General features: G+C 37.4%; 1 protein-coding gene across 2 annotated transcripts in view; it reads left to right on the top strand.

Moving 5' to 3' along the window:
• Window positions 1–20,242, top strand: part of sp6 (Sp6 transcription factor) — a 45,266-nt gene that overhangs the window by 16,989 nt on the left and 8,035 nt on the right. Inside the window, exon 1 of one of the 2 annotated variants that reach the window (XM_061977137.2) lies at window positions 20,085–20,179. The exons of the other annotated variant lie outside the window; for it this stretch is intronic. The gene's annotated coding sequence lies outside the window, so the exon portion shown is untranslated. Of the gene's footprint in view, window positions 1–20,084; window positions 20,180–20,242 lie in introns of those variants that run through there. 2 annotated transcript variants of the gene reach the window in all.

A 20,242-nucleotide genomic window follows, 5' to 3' on the forward strand; every position in this document is an offset into this window, starting at 1 on the left:
ATTTGTAGATATTACTTTGTTGTTTTTGTTGTTGTTTCTTTCTTTTGGGGGGGGGTGTGGGTGGGATATAAACAAAAATATCTTGACATTTAGGGCAGACAATAGATATATGATTTATGTGAATATGATGTAATGGATAAAAATGTCTGATGCTGGATGTCAATAAAAATAAAATGGAAAACATTTTTTAAAAAGCATATCAAAGTAAGCATTTCGATCGTCATCAAATGAACAAGCATTTTCACCGACCATTGGTGTGTTTGGAGAAACTTGTCGAATAGATCTTGCGGTTGTGGCTTCTTGCTGTTCTTCCTTGCATGCAGCTTGTTTGGTGAATGAGTCTGACTGAAACTCCATTCCTTTTCAGGTGCCTTCAATCAGTAATTTGGCGGCCATTTCCCCTGGCATTCTGGGAATTGTAGTTCTCAATGGTTTTGACCATGTAGTTTTCCACCGAGTAGGGCATGTATTGACACTTGACTGACACTTCTGTGTTTTTAACTCCACAATGGTGGTAGTGTGAGGTCATCATGTCATTTGTAATGAAATAGGCTAATAAAATGTCTAAAACAATATTTAAAGACAGATATTTGTGTTTAGCATCAACATTTTAGCCTTTTTTTGTTGCATTATGACTAGAGATGTCCGATAATATCGGACTGCCGATATTATCGGCCAATAATTGCTTTAAAATGTAATATCGAAAATTATCGGTATCGGTTTAAAAAAGGAAAATGTATGACTTTTTAAAACGTCGTTGTACGGAGTGGTACACGGATGTAGGGAGAAGTACAGAGCAATTGCGTCTCCCAGTCATACTTGCCAACCCTCCCGATTTTCCCGGGAGACTCCCGAATTTCAGTGCCCCTCCCGAAAATCTCCCGGGGCAACCATTCTCCCGAATTTCTCCCAATTTCCACCCAGACAACAATATTGGGGGCGTGCCTTAAAGGCACTGCATTTGCGTGCCGGCCCAGTCACATAATATCTACGGCTTTTCACACACACACAAGTGAATGCAATGCATACTTGGTCAACAGCCATACAGGTCACACTGAGGGTGGCCGTATAAACAACTTTAATACTGTTACAAATATGCGCCACACTGTGAACCCACACCAAACAAGAATGACAAACACATTTCGGGAGGACATCCGCACCGTAACACAACATAAACACAACAGAACAACTACCCAGAACGCCTTGCAGCACTAACTCTTCCGGGACGCTACAATATACACCCCCGCTAACCCACAACCGCCCCCCCCCACCTCAACCTCCATGTCCCAAATTCCAAGCTGCTTTTTTGAGGCATGTTTAAAAAAATAATGCACTTTGTGACTTCAATAATAAATATGGCATTGCCATGTTGGCATTTTCTTTCCATAACTTGAGTTGATTTATTTTCGAAAACCTTGTTACATTGTTTAATGCATCCAGCGGGGCATCACAACAAAATTAGGCATAATAATGCGTTAATTCCACGACTGTATATATCAGTATCGGTTGATATCGGAATCGGTAATTAAGAGTTGGACAATATCGGAATATCGGATATCGGCAAAAATGCCATCTCTAATTATGACTTTTTGCTCTATTTTCTTGTATTTTTGTTTTTTATTTTTTATTTTAGCTCTACTATGTGTCACAAGTCCATAAAAAGTAAATGGCCCCCAGGCCACACTTTGCCTTCCTGGTGAATAAAGTGAAGCAGTGGTGTTCAAAGTGTTGCCAAACAACAGAAGAGCGTCTCTAAGCTGTGTTTTCATAGCACTTATGGAAGTGGTAAAGCTTGGGTTGCACACTCCTGTGGCGGATCCTTTCATTAGCATTTGTATTTGACTAGCGAATATATGCCTGACGTAAGATATACCTCTCTTTCACTATTAGCGTATTTTGCGGACCATAGGGCGCACCGGATTACAATGCACACTGCCGATGAGGGGGTCTAGTCAGGTTTATTTTCATACAAAAGACCCACCAGATTATAAGGCGCATTAAAGGGGTTATATTATTTATTTATTTTTTCTAAATCTTGTGGTCTGCATAACATGTAATGGTGGTTCTTTGGTCAAAATGTTGCATAGATTATGTTTTACAGATCATCTTTAAGCCGCTCTCTGACAGTCGCTTCATGCGCCGTTTTGTGGGCCGTCTTATTTACGTGGCTCACCTTCGGCAGCGTCTTCTCCCCGTCATCTTTGTTGTAGCGGTGCAAGGACGGGAGTGGAAGAAGTGTCAAAAGATGGAGCTAACTGTTTTAATGACATTCAGACTTTACTTAAATCAATAACGGAGCAGCATCTTCTCATCCGTGGCTCACTAGTGCAATAGCGCCGGAAATGTGTCCCGTGAAAAACCGTCTACCGAACTCTCTAACAACTAAAGTTCCTTAGGTGAATAATGTAAACTCACTACACCGGTATGTTTTAGCACTTCAATAGCGAGATATAAGTTAGAACTTTACGCTACTTTACATTAGAAATGGCAACAGCGGAGGATGAATGTCCCATAGCAAGAAGATAGAGAAAAATAAGAAGCTTCTCGACTACAAAGGCGGATGCGCGCAAATTTTCAGGACTTATGCAGATCCCAAATACAGATCGGCAGGTACCAGAAAGTAAGAAAAGTTGCTTTTGCATAATATTGCGAAACAAAACGCCAGATAATATGTCTTACCTTATACACACACCATAATAATACTCGTATGTTGAAGCACAGTACAATCCATCAAGTGGTGCGGCTTCATAGCTTACCAAAGTCATACTAAAACATTTTGATAGATTTCTGACAACGTGTGTAATGTTCTATATTTTCAATGGAACATATAACATTTTGGTGTTCTTTACTTGAGTCATATTGCAGTCTACACGTATCTCTTATGTGTGACTGCCAGCATATTGCAGTCTACACGTATCTCTTATGTGTGACTGCCATCTACTGGTCACACTTATCATTTCACCATGTACCAAATAAAATAGCTTCAAGGTCAGTAACCACAACCAATATTATTAGTACATTAAGCGCACCGGGTTATAAGGCGTACTGTCGAGGTTTTGAGAAAATGAAAGGATTTTAAGTGCGCCTTATAGTCCGAAAAATAGGCTAAATATATGGAAAGAGGATCATATTGTTAAAAGACATCAGTCTTCTTCAGCGCTGGCTTAGTGCTCACACATCGAGAATTGAAATGGCTCGCCCAGGAAAAATGGCTGTACAGTATTAAGTTCTGGCGATACTAAATAAAGCAGGTATCATTGTATGTTGCATGTGTGTTGGTATCAACTTTGTATCTAAGTATCGATACTTTCGACAACCTTATACGAACCCCGTTTCCATATGAGTTGGGAAATTGTGTTAGATGTAAATATAAACGGAATACAATGATTTGCAAATCCTTTTCAACCCATATTCAATTGAATGCACTACAAAGACAAGATATTTGATGTTCAAACTCATAAACTTTATTTTTTTTTTTGCAAATAATAATTAACTTACAATTTCATGGCTGCAACACGTGCCAAAGTAGTTGGGAAAGGGCATGTTCGCCACTGTGTTACATGGCCTTTCCTTTTAACAACACTCAGTAAACGTTTGGGAACTGAGGAGACACATTTTTTAAGCTTCTAAGGTGGAATTCTTTCCCATTCTTGCTTGATGTACAGCTTAAGTTGTTCAACAGTCCGGGGGTCTCCGTTGTGGTATTTTAGGCTTCATAATGCGCCACACATTTTCAATTGGAGACAGGTCTGGACTACAGGAAGGCCAGTCTAGTACCCACACTCTTTTACTATGAAGCCACGTTGATGTAACACATGGCTTGGCATTGTCTTGCTGAAATAAGCAGGGGCGTCCATGGTAACGTTGCTTGGATGGCAACATATGTTGCTCCAAAACCTGTATGTACCTTTCAGCATTAATGGCGCCTTCACAGATGTGTAAGTTACCCATGTCTTGGGCACTAATACACCCCCATACCATCACAGATGCTGGCTTTTCAACTTTGCGCCTATAACAATTCGGATGGTTCTTTTCCTCTTTGGTCCGGAGGACGCGATGTCCACAGTTTCCAAAAACAATTTGAAATGTGGACTCGTCAGACCACAGAACACTTTTCCACTTTGTATCAGTCCATCTTAGATGAGCTCAGGCCCAGCGAAGCCGACGGCCCTTTGATGATATCACGGACCGTAGATGGTGAAATCCCTAAATTCCTTGCAATAGCTGGTTGAGAAAGGTTTTTCTTAAACTGTTCAACAATTTGCTCACGCATTTGTTGACAAAGTGGTGACCCTCGCCCCATCATTGTTTGTGAATGACTGAGCATTTCATGGAATCTACTTTTATACCCAATCATGGCACCCACCTGTTCCCAATTTGCCTTATCAGCTGTGGGATGTTCCAAATAAGTGTTAGATGAGCATTCCTCAACTTTATCAGTATTTATTGCCACCTTTCCCAACTTCTTTGTCAAGTGTTGCTGGCATCAAATTCTAAAGTTAATGATTATTTGCAAAAAAAAACCTGTTTATCAGTTTGAACATCAAATATGTTGTCTTTGTAGCATATTCAACTGAATATGGGTTGAAAATGATTTGCAAATCATTGTATTCCGTTTATATTTACATCTAACACAATTTCCCAACTCATATGGAAACGGGGTTTGTAGTTAAACTCTACCCTCCTTGCGCTTAAAACTAGCTACTTATGAATGTCTTTAGAGGGGGAATATGTCATTGCACAAAGTTCCTCCTCCCCTCCAGTGGACGACCGTGCTGCAGGGGTCTTGACCAGGCAGGTTTTATGGTCCCAGCTTTGTCATTGCGTTGCTCCATCCTCTTCTTCCCAGACCCCCCACCCCATCAACACCAACCCTGTCTCCTCTGCCAGCTGTTTCCCTCAGCGCTCCCAGCGCTTTGCAGAATGGAGGAGTACACGGTTGTTTACAATCAGGGACAGAAGGCGTACAAGGCCACTACTTCCAGTCACATTCCCAAAAAATTACAGAGCAGCCGCTTTGGCTCCAGGCCGACATGAAATAAATCTGCTCGACCTTAAACAGCGCACCTTATATTAGGGAATTCCAAACTAATTGTTTGACGTTTCATTTTGTGTACAATACATTAACTTGTTTACGTATGCAGTACCAATGGGGTATATGGCTACTGCACTGTATGTGGACTTTGATAAAAACTGCTGCACTTTATTTTTTATTTTTTATGTTTTTTTCCTGTCCAGCTTTTCAGGCAAATCATATAGTTGATGTAGATGCCCATATCGGCTGTTCAGATTTACTTTACAAAAGAGAAGTGTAGGATACTTCTCTTGTTGCCTTATTTGTATTTGACTTTATTAAATGTATTTATATTATCATTTGGTGCAGCCGGGCCGGAGCAGGAGGGGGTAGAAAGAGAAAAAAAGGAAGACAGAGGGGGAAATTGTGGGGACAAGAGGGGGATTAGACGGAGAGACAAAAACAACAACAACAGCAACAACAATAGAGCAACATCAGCAAATACGATATGTACAAATATGATGGTAAAAGTGATAGCAAAGGAGCAGTTAGTGAAATAAATAATAATACAGAAATGACAATGAGCATTATTACAATATAAATGGAGCGATACAAATACCAATAGAAATAGTGCTATTGATAATGAACAATACCAATAATTTACCTCTATTGTCAACAATACAGTTGTTCAAATGCAACAATACATATACGTAATGATAACTAGAGATACAAAAGAATGCAGAAAAAAATGGATGGGAAGAAAGAGAAGCAACCTCTATTAACCTTGTAGATTGTTATAGTAACAATAGGTTAAGCTTTGTCAGTGTGCCTTGTGTTACCCAGTTTCCCCTAGGGCAGGGGTCGGCAACCCAAAATGTTGAAAGAGCCATATTGGACCAAAAATACAAAAACAAATCTGTCTGGAGCCGCAAAAAATTAAAAGCCATATTACATACAGATAGTGTGTCATGAGATATAAATTGAATTAATATGATTTAAAGGAAACTAAATGACCTCAAATATAGCTACAAATGAGGCATAAGTATGCAATATGTACATATAGCTAGCCTAAATAGCATGTTAGCATCGATTAGCTTGCAGTCATGCAGTGACCAAATATGCCTGATTAGCACTCCACACAAGTCAATAACATCAACAGAACTCACCTTTGTGGATTCATGCACAACGTTAAAAGTTTGGTGGACAACATGAGACAGAAAAAGAAGTGGCATAAAACACGTCCTAGAAAGTCGCAGAAAGATATACATGTAAACAAACTAAGGTGAGTTCAAGGACTGCCAAAATTAGTAGGACAAAACGGCGCTCACCAAATACTCTAATCAGTGAAGCATGTTTAATATAAACAGTGTGCTTTATAACAATTAGGGAGGTTTGTGTCATGTTTGTCCTCCTACAGAAACCATATTAAAACAAAAAATATTTTTTTTTCCCCTCAACTTTTTCCATTTTTCATACATTTTTGAAAAAGCTCCAGAGAGCCACTAGGGCGGCGCTAAAGAGCCGCATGCGGCTCTAGAGCCGCGGGTTGCCGACCCCTGCCCTAGGGCAACAACGTTAATATATGTTTGATCAAACGTGATTATGTGCATGAGTGTATGTATGTATATGTACAGAATGTGTATATGTATGTTTGTTCACTTTAAATGAAGCTGCTAAAATACTGCAACTTGACCGCCCACTGATTTGTAATTCACATACCCTCTATGTATTATACTTGTATTTTAAATTACCAAAGACTATAAAGATGGGACCCATTACCTCCCTGCTTGGCACTCAGCATTAAGGGTTGGAATTGGGGTTTAAATCACCAAAAATGATTTCCGGGCGCGGCCACCGCTGCTGCTCACTGCTCCCCTCACCTCCCAGGGGGTGATCAAGGGTGATGGGTCAAATGCAGAGAATATTTTCGCTACACCTCGTGTGTGTGTGACAATCATTGGTACTTTAACTTTAAATTGCTTATCATTACGTAGTTTCAATATTGTTGTGTATTTTCAATCCTGTGTAATTTTAACTGTGGATGTTAGATGCGCCATAAAAGGAATACAGATGTAAATTAGCATGGTGCTAAATCTGGTGCAGCCGTCTTCTTAATGTAACTGCACATTGTCCTTCAAATAAACAAATACAAACGAACAAACGTGGGCGATACTCTAAATATACACCACAGATGCTGATAATCATAAATTAACATTTAACTCGGGATGTCCGATAATGGCTTTTTTACCGATATCCGATATTCCGATATTGTCCAACTCTTAATTACCGATACCGATATCAACCGATACCGATATATACAGTCGTGGAATTAACACATTATTATGCCTAATTTGGACAACCAGGTATGGTGAAGATAAGGTCCTTTTTAAAAAAATGTAATAAAATAAAATAAGATAAATACATTAAAAACATTTTCTTGAATAAAAAAGAAAGTAAAACAATATTTAAAACAGTTACATAGTGGGTTGGGCTCTCGGGGGTGATGGGGCCGTGCTCTGGCTCCCACGCACTCTGGGAGTCGAATGTATTGTACATGCAAATTCACATATGCTCACATACGTACATAGGTACCTACGCTCCCACATACATACACAAATACAGTATAGCGCTATTTCTATTGGTATTTGTATTGATCCATTTGTAGTGTAATAATGCTCATTGTCATTTCTGTATTATTTTTTATTTTTCGCTAACTGCTTATTTGCTATTACTTTTACCATCATATTTGTACATGTCATATTTGCTGATGTTGCTCTATTGTTGTTGTTGTTGTTGTTTGCTGTTGTTGTTTTTGTCTCTCTGTCTAATCCCCCTCTTGTCCCCACAATTTCCCCCTCTGTCTTCTTTTTCTTTCTCTTTCTATCCCCTCCTGCTCCGGCCCGGCTGCACTAAATGATAATATAAATACATTTAATAAAGTCAAATACAAATAAGGCAACAAGAGAAGTATCCTACACTTCTCTTTTGTAAAGTAAATCTGAACAGCCGACATGGGCATCTACATCAACTATATGATTTGCCTGAGAAGCTGGACAGGACATAATTAAAAAAAAAATAAAAAAAAATAAAATAAAATAAAATAAAAAAATAAAAAATAATAATAAAAAAAATAAAACAGTTACATAGAAACTAGTAATTAATGAAAATGAGTAAAATTAACTGGTAAAGGTTAGTACTATTAGTGGACCAGCAGCACACACAATCATGTGTGCTTACGGACTGTATCCCTTGCAGACTGTATTGATATATATTGATATATAATGTAGGAACCAGAATATTAATAAAAGAAAGAAACAACCTTTTTGTGTGAATGAGTGTGAATGAGTGTAAATGGGGGAGGGAGGTTTTTTGGGTTGGTGCACTAATTGTAAGTGTATCTTGTGTTTTTTATGTTGATTTAATAAAAAACAAAAAAACGATACCGATAATAAAAAAAACGATACCGATAATTTTCGATATTACATTTTAAAGCATTTATCGGCCGATATTATCGGACATCTCTACATTTAACATAACTTTTACTTTTATTAAAGACTCTTGGTGGCGATGAAGACAGAAGGAATAGGGGAAAGGAAAGCTACTTTCATACATATTTTTCTTCAATTCCTTAGTGTTTCTCACCTTCTTTATCAAAGTCCTGGCACTCGCAACTATACTTGGCACCATCGTGGATAAAAAAACAAAAAACAGGCACATGGACACAGTCACGAACGGGTAGGATTCTCTTTTGAGAACTTTATTTGTTGGCCATATTATAAAAATTACTTAAACCATAAAAATAAATATAAACTGTTTCAGGCTTCTTAGACCGTGTTTATCTGTTCAAGCTGCACAAGTTTACATGCATGCAATAATTTTATCCCATATGTCTTATTGTGCCATGGTCTGGGGACAGGCCACGAAATGTGTAGTGAAGCCTCTGTTGTCGTTATATAAACAAACTCTAAAGATGTTTGACCAAAAACCAATGAAGCATCATCACTGCCATATTACCCAAAAATATAACATGATTAGTTTTGATAATTCTATAAATTTCTCATTTTTAAAAGCTTTTTTTAAGTGTCTTAATGGATTAGCCCCTGATGTAATGTGTAAAGAAATATTGTAGCGTCCCGGAAGAGTTAGTACTGCAAGGGGTTCTGGGTATTTGTTCTGTTGTGTTTATGTTGTGTTTATGTTGTGTTACGGTGCGGATGTTCTCCCGAAATGTGTTTGTCATTCTTGTTTGGTGTGGGTTCACAGTGTGGCGCATATTTGTAACCGTGTTAAAGTTGTTTATACGGCCACCCTCAGTGTGACCTGTATGGCTGTTGACCAAGTATGAATTGCATTCACTTGTGTGTGTGAAAAGCCATACATTGTTGTGATTTGGACGGCACGCAAAGGCAGTGCCTTTAAGGTTTATTGGCGCTCTGTACTTCTCCCTACGTCCGTGTAGACAGCGGCGTTTTAAAAAGTCATAAATTTTACTTTTTGAAACCGATATCGATCATTTTGAAATCGATACCGATAATTTCCGATATTACATTTTAAAGCATTTATCGGCCGATAATATCGGCAGTCCGATATTATCGGTCATCTCTAGTAGCAATGTTTAATTGTACTGTCCCTGTCAAATAAATACATAAAAAATACATTCCGCGGAATCCGGTTTGGCCGTAATACTAATACGGTGTACAAAAACCAGGGCAAAGTTTTTTCGAAAACCAAATCATGCGAAAAATAGGGCGTACAAAAACCAAAGTACAATCAATCAATATGCACAGGCGCGTCTCCATTAATTAGAATAGCAGTATTTGCCATACATGAATTTATTTGTGGTGGATGACAACAAAAACACATTATGATGGGACTCTCTGTGATTGTAGCTTGACAGTACAATTCCGTACAGCAAGTGTCGGTATGCGATCAGTGTTTATATACGTTACTTATTTTTTTAGCAAGAATTCACTTACCAAAACACTGACAAAGCTAGTGCTCTTTTTGGTCTTTTAGGAGAGTCCATCACACAAGCACATACTGTATTGCTCCTCTCAACAAGCAGCGGGTGCTGCTGCGGCCCCCGTCCTAGCCCAACCCCCAAAACACTCACAGGGACCCTCTGGTTTGTGACGTGAAAAAACAATCAAAAGAAGCTACAAAAGAAAGTTAATTTGGATTTCTAATAGGGGTGCATGATAATTATGGAACCAATATGAGAAGTTATGACGTCACAGATAAATCCGATAACATTCAAAAATAGTTCAGGTAACTAATAAATAAAACAAACTAGAAAAGCACTCGTAGTGTGCATACCTCTGCCAGGCCATATTTCCCAATAGTATAAAAAGGTCCTGAATGGTCTGGATTCAGGATTTTTTGGGGTGATCCAGAACAGCCCCAAAATGTAATCGCTTGTTCATTATCAGAAAGTTTAATCAAAATTCGCTCATAACTTTTTGAGCTTTCTATAACGAAATTAATTGTCTCTAGGGGCGGTATAGCTCAGTTGGTAGAGCAGCCGTGCCAGCAACTTCAGGGTTGCAGGTTCGAGCCCCGCTTTCGCCATCCTAGTCACTGCCGTTGTGTCCTTGGGCAAGACACTTTACCCACCTGCTCCCAGTGCCACCCACACTGGTTTAAAAATGTAACTTAGATATTGGGTTTCACAATGTAAAGCGCTTTGAGTCACTTGAGAAAAGCGCTATATAAATATAATTCACTTCACTTCACACACTCTTGCTGCTTTAAAAGCTGCCTCAAAGCCAGCTGCAAAGAAGGGTTTGTTCTTATCGTTACAGCGTTGAATGACCAGCCCTTTATCATCGTTATCGATACTGGCTTTTGTCAGGACAATTCTACACGTGCACTTTGTCAAACCATCTTTGTTTCACTCTTTCTTACCTCCAAGTTTTTTCAAACTACACATACATCTACATTTAAATAATAATAGATATTAATAAGTTATCAGTATCAGACTTAAGAAGTATCGGCTTGGGAAAAAAAGATTGTGTATCCCTAATTTCTAAACATCTATGTATATATATATATATATATATATATATATATATATATATATATATATATATATTTACAGTGTTTCCCCCAGAAAATTTATTAAGTTAAGTTGAGGGGAGCAGTGAGCAGCAGTGGTGGCCGCGCCCGGGAATCATTTTGGTGATTTAACCCCCAATTCCAACCCTTAATACAGAGTACCAAGTAGGGAGGTAATGGGTCCCATTTGTATAGTCTTTGGTATGACTCGGCCGGGGTTTGAACTCACAACCTACTGATCTCAGGGCGGACACTCTAACCACTAGGCCACTGAGCAGTTAAGGGACAGGCGGACGGACGGGGTGGGTGTAAGGAACAGTGTAACTCGGCCTGTCGCCATCACCATCACGTCTCCACCTCATCGCTACCACCACAGCTTGGGGGAGCAATAGACTACAAACTGTGGTGAAGTAGGCCGGCTTTGTCGCGTGAAGACGTCTACAATTTTTGGTTGTGCTTTCCACTCCATTTGCTGAATGGCGATATATATCGATATTTTTTTCCGTAAAGTAAAAACAAAACACAAAACAGTCCTACTTACCTGAGATACTAAGTGTAGAGGCAGGGATTTGTTTCTCACTTGTCACCTGGGATTGTGTGTGTGTGTGTGTGTGTGTGTGTGTGTGTGTGTGTGTGTGTGTGTGGGGCTGAATGATTGCTGAATGAATAACACCTGCACCTGCCTGTGAATCCTTTTGTCTTTAATAGAGAGAGAGTGAGGTAGGGTGCCGTTACTTCTGTTGACCACGACAGGCTATCTTTTTCCATCATAGTCTGGTCCATATAGTCCTGCAAATCCATCTGCATGTAATGTATTGTTTTTTACTCAAGGGGAAAATAAATCACCCTCAAAACTGCAGTAATGACTTCATGTTGCATCCTTGGACCCAGCGTGTAAGACAGAGCCCTGCTTTCTACTCTCAATGAATAATTTGTTTCTGATAGTCACACGACACTAAGTATGTCATTATTATGACTTAGTAAGTCAATATTTTGACTTAGTAATTTACTAAGTCAAAATAATGACTTACTAAATCAAAATAATGACTTACTAAGTCAAATTAATAAGCGTTTGAAAAAAAGAGTTAAAAGTGGGGCCATGCTGACATATACTCAACTCATCATGCTTAATTTATTACAGCATTTGGGAAGCCTGTAGTTGATTTTTATTATGTAAATGTTATATTTTTATCAACATGTGATAGCAGGGACCCTGCCATTCAAAACTAGGCTGCTACATTACTAATGATTAATGTAACTATAGCTGAAAAAATATTACAATAGCAATAGGAGAGACTATTTATCCCTGAACACCATGGAGTCCATGTAGGCTTTATGATGCAGTTACATTATTATATCAACTATCAGAGACAGCTTCAGGAAACTCTTCATTTAACATAATGTCGTTTTTTGCTGCTTCAACACAGAAAAAGGTAAAGTGGAATAACTTAGTTGTTAACTGTAGGTCAATAATGCTTGTCTTTCTCTCAGACGGACAGGGCTTTGCTGTCTGTGACACATGCACGCACCCACACACACCGCACTGTGAGCTAACGCTACGCTAAAAGCTAATTAGCCTTCACCTCAAGGACTGCGAGCGAGCTGAGCTGCCTCTTATGTTTCTAGAACGTCAACGGGCTCATAGTGATGTTACTAGTAGTTAACTGGGAGGTGTTTATTATAATTTGGGGGGAGCCCGCTGCCTTATGCTTACCTGCTAAAGTATTAACACCTTTCTGCTCACCACACCGCAGGAACACTGCTGATTGGCTGTTACATGCGCTCTGAATACACACTGCTGATTGGTTACATACAGGGCGGTAACAGCCAATCAGATGGTTCTGTGGGTGGGACAATGCTGGGTGCTGAAGAGACGTACTGACAGAGGCAGAGGCAGAAATATATATATATATATATATTTTTATATATATATATATGTATATATATATATATATATATATATATATATATATATATATATATATATATATATATATATATATATATATATATATATATATATGTATATATATATGTATATATAAATATATATATATATATATATATATTTATATATATATATATATATATATATATATAAATATATATATTTATATACAGTATATAAATATATATATATATGTATAGCGCCCATTACAACTACAAAACCCAAAACCAGTAAAGTTGGCACGTTGTGTAAATCGTAAATAAAAACAGAATACAATGATTTACTGATCCTTTTCAACCTATATTCAATTGAATAGAGTGAAAAGGCAAGATACTTAACGTTTGAATTGGAAAACTTTGTTGTTTTTCCAAATATTAGCTCATTTGGAATTTGATGCCTGCAACATGTTTCAAAAAAGCTGCCAAAAGTGGCAAAAAAAGACTGACAAACACTTATTTGGAACATCCCACAGGTGAACAGGCTAATTGGGAACAGGTGGGTGCCATGATTGGGTATAAAAGCAGCTTCCATGAAATGCTCAGTCATTCACAAATAAGGATGGGGCGAGGGTCACCGTTTATGAACAAATGTGTGACAACATTTCTCAACGAGCTATTGCAAGGAATTTAAGGATTTCACCATCTACGGTCCGTGATATCATCAAAAGGTTCAGAAAATCTGGAGAAATCACTGCACGTAAGCGATGATATTACGGACCTTCGATCCCTCAGGCGGTACTGCTTCAAAAAGCGACATCAGTGTGTAAAGGATATCACCACATGGGCTCAGGAACCCTTCACAAAACCACTGTCAGTCACTAAAGATGGTCGCTACAACTGTAAGTGCAAGTTAAAACTCTACTATGCAAAGCGAAAGCCATTTATCAACAACACCCAGAAACGCCGCCGGCTTCGCTGGGCCCGAGCTCATCTAAGATGAACCAAAGTGGAAAAGTGTTCTGTGATCTGACGAGTCCCCATTTCAAATAGTTTTTGGAAACTGTGGACGTGATGTCCTCCGGAACAAAGGAAAATAACCATCCGGATTGTTATAGGCGCAAAGTTCAAAAGCCAGCATCTGTGATGGTATGGGGTTGTGTTAGTGCCCAAGACATGGGTAACTTACACATCTGTGAAGGCACCATTAATGCTGAAAGGTACATACAGGTTTTGCAGCAACATATGTTGCCATCTAAGCAACGTTATCATGGACGCCCCTGCTTATTTCAGTAAGACAATGCCAAGCCACGTGTTACAACAGCGTGGCTTCATAGTAAAAGAGTGCAGGTACTAGACTGGCCTGCCTGTAGTCCAGACCTGTCTCCCATTGAAAATGTGTGGCGCAATATGAAGCCTAAAATACGACAATGGAGACCCCGGACTGTTGAACAACTTAAGCTGTACATCAAGCAAGAATGGGAAAAAATTCCACCTGAAAAGCTTCAAAAATTGGTCTCCTCAGTTCCCAAATGTTTACTGAGTGTTGTTAAAAGGAAAGGCCATGTAACACAGTGGTAAAAATGCCCCTGTGCCAACTTTTTTGCATTGTGTTGCTGCCATTAAATTCTAAGTTAATGATTATTTGCAAAAAAAAATGAAGTTTCTCAGTTTGAATATTAAATATCTTGTCTTTGCAGTCTATTCAATTGAATATAAGTTGAACAAGATTTGCAAATCATTGTATTCCGTTTTTATTTACGAATTACACAACGTGCCAACTTCACTGGTTTTGGGTTTTGTGCATGCACATGGGTCATTGCCAATATGCACAATACTCAGTGATTTCCATCCAATCACCAGTCAGGATACATTCACGGCCTCACAGACAGTAAAAAATTATAGAAATATTTTCAAAAATGCACATTTCCTCCCGAGCCGCAGGTTGTCGGCCTCTAGACTCAGCCTTCAAGAGGGAAGTGAAATCCTTTACTTTTGTCCGTGTTGACGAAACAAATTGAGAAGTTGAGGGAATAATAGCCGTGTCAGTCAACCTGACGTGCTCCTCATGTCAGATATGCTATCACTTAATACTATCTTCACACAGACATACTTACTTCGTGAAGCTGCAGACTCTTTTACTGTTTCCTGCTGTAAAGATAATTGCACACCTCGAAAGGAATGGGAACACGATGGTTTGGGGCAAGGACTTTATTGTTTGGAGTCATGCACACGCCAACACGTTTAACAACCTTTAGAAATCAGAGCTCGTCCTCCTGCAGCTGATTGACATGTTATGCAGCATACGCGCCGCCGTATTAACTGTACATCGACGGAATGCTGCTGCCCGGGTCAGGGAGGAGTTTCCAAGGAATAGAGTTGCGTAGAGTTGTGGGGAAACTGTTACATTAAATTAATGTGACTTAAGTAAAAGTAAAAAGTAGTCATCCAGATAAGTATTCAGTCAAGTACTGAGTATTGTTATTAGGTGCTAATTTTTTTTAATGGTACTTGCACTACAACTGTAGTTAGTGCGCGCTTGTGTGTGTGCGTGTATGTGTGTGCGTGTGCGTGTGCGTGTGTGTGTGAGAGAAACAGAGAGACCATACGATCGTATCACGAAAGATGTGCAATTTTACTGTCACTTATGATGTTTTAACAGGGCTAATGGTAGAATATATGCAGCTAAAACATGTTTTCTCAAGTTGCAAGTGGAATTTTTGTCGGCTGAAATGTGAACATTTCTACTGACACAGACGATGATGATATAAATGATCTTTTTTTTCATACTTTGTAAACAATTGACATTGCCTCGTCTGGCGTCATGTCACTTTTTACAGCGTGTAGTTTGAGTGTGGTCATGTGACTGCCGGGCTTCACTCATGTTTCAACTCTGATTGTGGTGACGATTCGATTCGGAATCGATTTTCATTTCAACAAAGTTCTAAATTCAAACTGATTCTTGCAATATGTTATTTGGTATCAAAATAATAATAAAACTTTCAAAGCAAGTTACAGGTTACAAAAGCTTCTCTTGGCTGCTGACGAATGACATACTATATTCACACAGCATAAATAGACACACATGTAAATAAATGAATGCATATATATATATATATATATACACATATATAATATATAATGTCTATATATATTTATATATATATACATATATAATATATAATGTCTATATATATATATATATATATATATATATATACCGTATTTTTCGGACTATAAGTCGCAGTTTTTTTCCTAGTTTCGCAACTTATATGTTTTTTTTCCTTCTTTATTATGCATTTTTGGCAGGTGCGACTTATACTCCGGTGCGACTTATACTCCGGAAAATACGGTATATATATAGACATATATAGACATTAGATTAGACAGACTTTATTGATCCACAAGGGAAATTGTTCCATACCGTACTAGAGCTGCAACTAACTTTTTATCAAATTAATTTGATAATCGATTAATCTGTCGATTATTACTTCGATTAATCGATTAATAATCGGGGGGGAGATATATATATATAAATAATCGGATAAAAGAGACAAACTACATTTCTATCCTTTCCAGTATTTTATTGAAAAAAACCAGCATACTGGCACCATGTTCTGGACAATGGGGGTGCAGCATACAGCAATAATAACACAGAAATGTAACTCATCAGAACTGAATCAGATATTGTACACGTTTCTGTTGTGAATAATAAAGGATTAATTTTAGGCTGCCTCTGAATAATAGCATGAAATATTCCAGCACCTTCATAACGTTTAGTTATACTAAAGCGTCACTCAAATCTAAATATATTTATATAGCTTTATCGGGCCCGGCTACATTGATCCATTATGAAACCAACCTGAGATATTTCTGTCCGTTACGTTTATTTCGAAATTGGTTAACGTTACTCACAAAAAAGCTAAACTCATGAATGCCTGTTGCCACTATGGACTTAAAAAGTTATGTACCCTGAGTTCTTCCCTTCAACCATGGCTCCAACATGTTTCCTTTTCAGGTGCTCCTGAAGCAATGTTGTTCTTCCGTGCCATTTTGCAGGAAACGGTCTTCTTTGAAGTCTTTAAAGTAAAGTGTTCCCACACTTTTGACGACTTAGGTCGTACACTTTTCTCCATTGAAGCAATAACCTCAAGATGTTTTTCCACTGAACTATCGGTACTGTTTTCCTGCGCCATTTTTCGAATGTTTCCAGACGGCGTCGTCACGTGAGCTGGACATGACACATTATTGGCTAGCTTACGCCACCTCATGAGACGTAGCATCAGCGCCGCCCTGGCGCTGTTTTGTACTGTTTTTGTACTTATTTTGATTATTGTTTCTCAGCTGTATGTAAATGTTGCAGTTTATAAATAAAGGTTTATAAAAATAAAAATTAAAACATTTAAAAAAGCCTTTGCGCATGCGCATAGCATAGTTCCAACGAATCGATGACTAAATTAATCGCTAACTATTTTTATAATCGATTTTAATCGATTTAATCGATTAGTTGTTGCAGCCCTATACCATACCACACCAACTTTATTTATAAAGCCCTTTAAAAACAACCACAGTTGAAGAACAAAGGGCTGTACACCACAAATAAATACAGGCAAAGGACAAACTAAAAAATTACATTTAAAACAGAGGTAAAATACACACAGAAAAAGCAAATACAAATTATCTTAAGAACAATTTGTTAGATGAAAAGCAGTTAAAAAGTTAAAAACTGTTCCACACAGTAGCTCAGCTACAAAGGATGGAAAGGGTATTTTTTATTTATTTATTTATTTGTATTATTATTATTATTATTAAATCAACATAAAAAAACACAAGATACACTTCCAATTAGTTGGAAAGGGTAAGGATGGAAAGGATAATGCAGGTATAAAGTAGACTAAAATGTACCATAGTAGCAATATAACATATATGTAATATGTACATTATATACAGTTTATAATATATACTGATATATTATATTATTATATTATACTATATTATAATTGTATATGCAATATATAACAAATCCCAATTACCATGTACAATATTACTGTATATGTAACAGCTGCAGCAAAAAAATAAAATGACATTAAATAAAAAATAAAAAAAGTATATACCGGTATATATATATATATATACACAGTATATATGTATATATATATATTTATTTATTTTTATATTTATATTTATATAGATACAGTTATATACATATTCAGTACAGGTACAATATTACTGTATATGTAACAGCTGCAGCAAAAAAATAAAATGACATTAAATAAAAATAAAAAAAAGTATATATATATATATATATATATATATATATATATATATATATATATACACAGTATATATGTATATATATATATTTATTTATTTTTATATTTATATTTATATAGATGCAGTTATATACATATTCAGTACAGGCCAAACGTTTGGACACAACTTTTTATTTCAATGAGTTTTCTTTATTTTCATGACTATTTACATTGTAGATTGTCACTAAAGGCATCAAAACTATGATACCTGTGAAGTGAAAACCATTTCAGGTGACTACCTCTTGAAGCTCATCGAGAGAATGCAGAGAGTGTGCGAAAAAGTAATCAGGTGGCTCTTTTGAAAATACTAGAATATAAAACATGCTTTCAGTTATTTCACCTTTTTTTGTTAAGTACATAACTCCACGTGTGTTCATTCATAGTTTTGATGCCTTCAATGACAATCTCCAGTGTAAATAGTCACGAAAATAAAGAAAACCCATTGAATGAGAAGGTGTGTCCAGACTTTTGGCCTGTACTGTATATATTTTATTTTTTTATTTTTTGTATTATGAATCGAATTAGAATCGGTATAAATAAGAATCACAATTCCCATTAGGATATTTATTTTTGACTGGTGGAACAGAATCATGTGAAGCAGAATAATGTGACTGTGCCAGCTGAAAGAAGTCTCTAACAAGCCAACACAATTATGAAAGCAGTAATCAATAGGTCATGAATAAATATAATGATGATATAAATAAATGAAGCGATCGGAATTCAACTCAAAGGTAACAGAGTAATAGAAGCCTTTCATCCTCACCAATATATTAGTTTAGTTTAGTTTAGTTTAGTTAGTGTAGTTAATTATTTCTTTGGTCAATGGTCAACAAAGTAAACAAACAGTTTTACATAAACAAACACATGTACATTCATAAATAAACAGTTGTACATTCATAAATTAAAAAAAATACAAAATATTGCAGACCGAAAGTGTTTAGGCTGAAGTTGAACACTTATTGCGCCTAACCCTATAAACAAAGTCAAGTACGAGATGAGCTTCCAAAAAATATGAATTTCCTTTTCACAACATATTATAAATACACATTTTACACAACATAAATACTGTTCAATTATATACACAGTAAAGGCATGTGAAATATCCTTGTACACATGTTAAACCTTTGCACCAATTATATACTATATACAAACAATCATACTCCCATTATATTTATATTCCACATTTAGTTTTTAATTAACATTGATCATAGTATTAACTACTGTGTTGATTCAAGAGTGATATATTGTTCCAAGACATTGGTCTTAAAGTTTTTTTTAAATGTGTGAATGGAACTGGAACATTTTAAGGAATCATCCAAGCTGTTCCACAGTTGAACTGTGGAACATTTACTATTGAAGTAAATGTGAAAAGAATGTTGCATTAAACTACTTTGACAAGTACAGTTTATCAAAAAAAAAAGTGACTTGATTCTTGTAAACGAGTAAATGGAGCGAGTTACTTCCCGCCCCTGCGAAGGCAATGTCGTCATGCAGTCGAGTGACTCTCATTCTCAGACTGCAACCGGTGCCTCCGGTGTGTTTAAAGCCAAGTGTTTTACGGGGCTTCTTTCGCCTGAGGCTTGCTGTCGTAAATCAAGCGTGATTCACGAAAACAGGTTCTGCTGTCTGCCAGGCTTCATCTCATCTCGACAAGCCGCAGAGACGTACAAATAGACTTTGGCCCGCAGCCATACCTCCCTGCTATTTCTTCCTCTACCAACTGCAACCCTGTCAACGGCTCCGCTCCCTCCCCAACATTTATCTCCACTGCCTCTGAGGATGTTGTTGTCTCTAAGCTGGTCTTTGACTGTCCTCCATGGGAAGTACCTGGCAGCGGATGCACCAACAGGCCTCTGTCTGGACACGTCTACCCCTTCTCTTCTGTCTGCACGCTGGGAGAGTTGTCATATCCGTGGTGGGGGAGGTTGTTATACAAATGTGTTTAAAGAGGATTTGGTGCGCATGGTTGGGAAATGAT

This window comes from Nerophis lumbriciformis, linkage group LG16 (genome assembly GCF_033978685.3).
Source record: "Nerophis lumbriciformis linkage group LG16, RoL_Nlum_v2.1, whole genome shotgun sequence".
In the NCBI taxonomy this organism is placed as follows: domain Eukaryota; kingdom Metazoa; phylum Chordata; class Actinopteri; order Syngnathiformes; family Syngnathidae; genus Nerophis; species Nerophis lumbriciformis.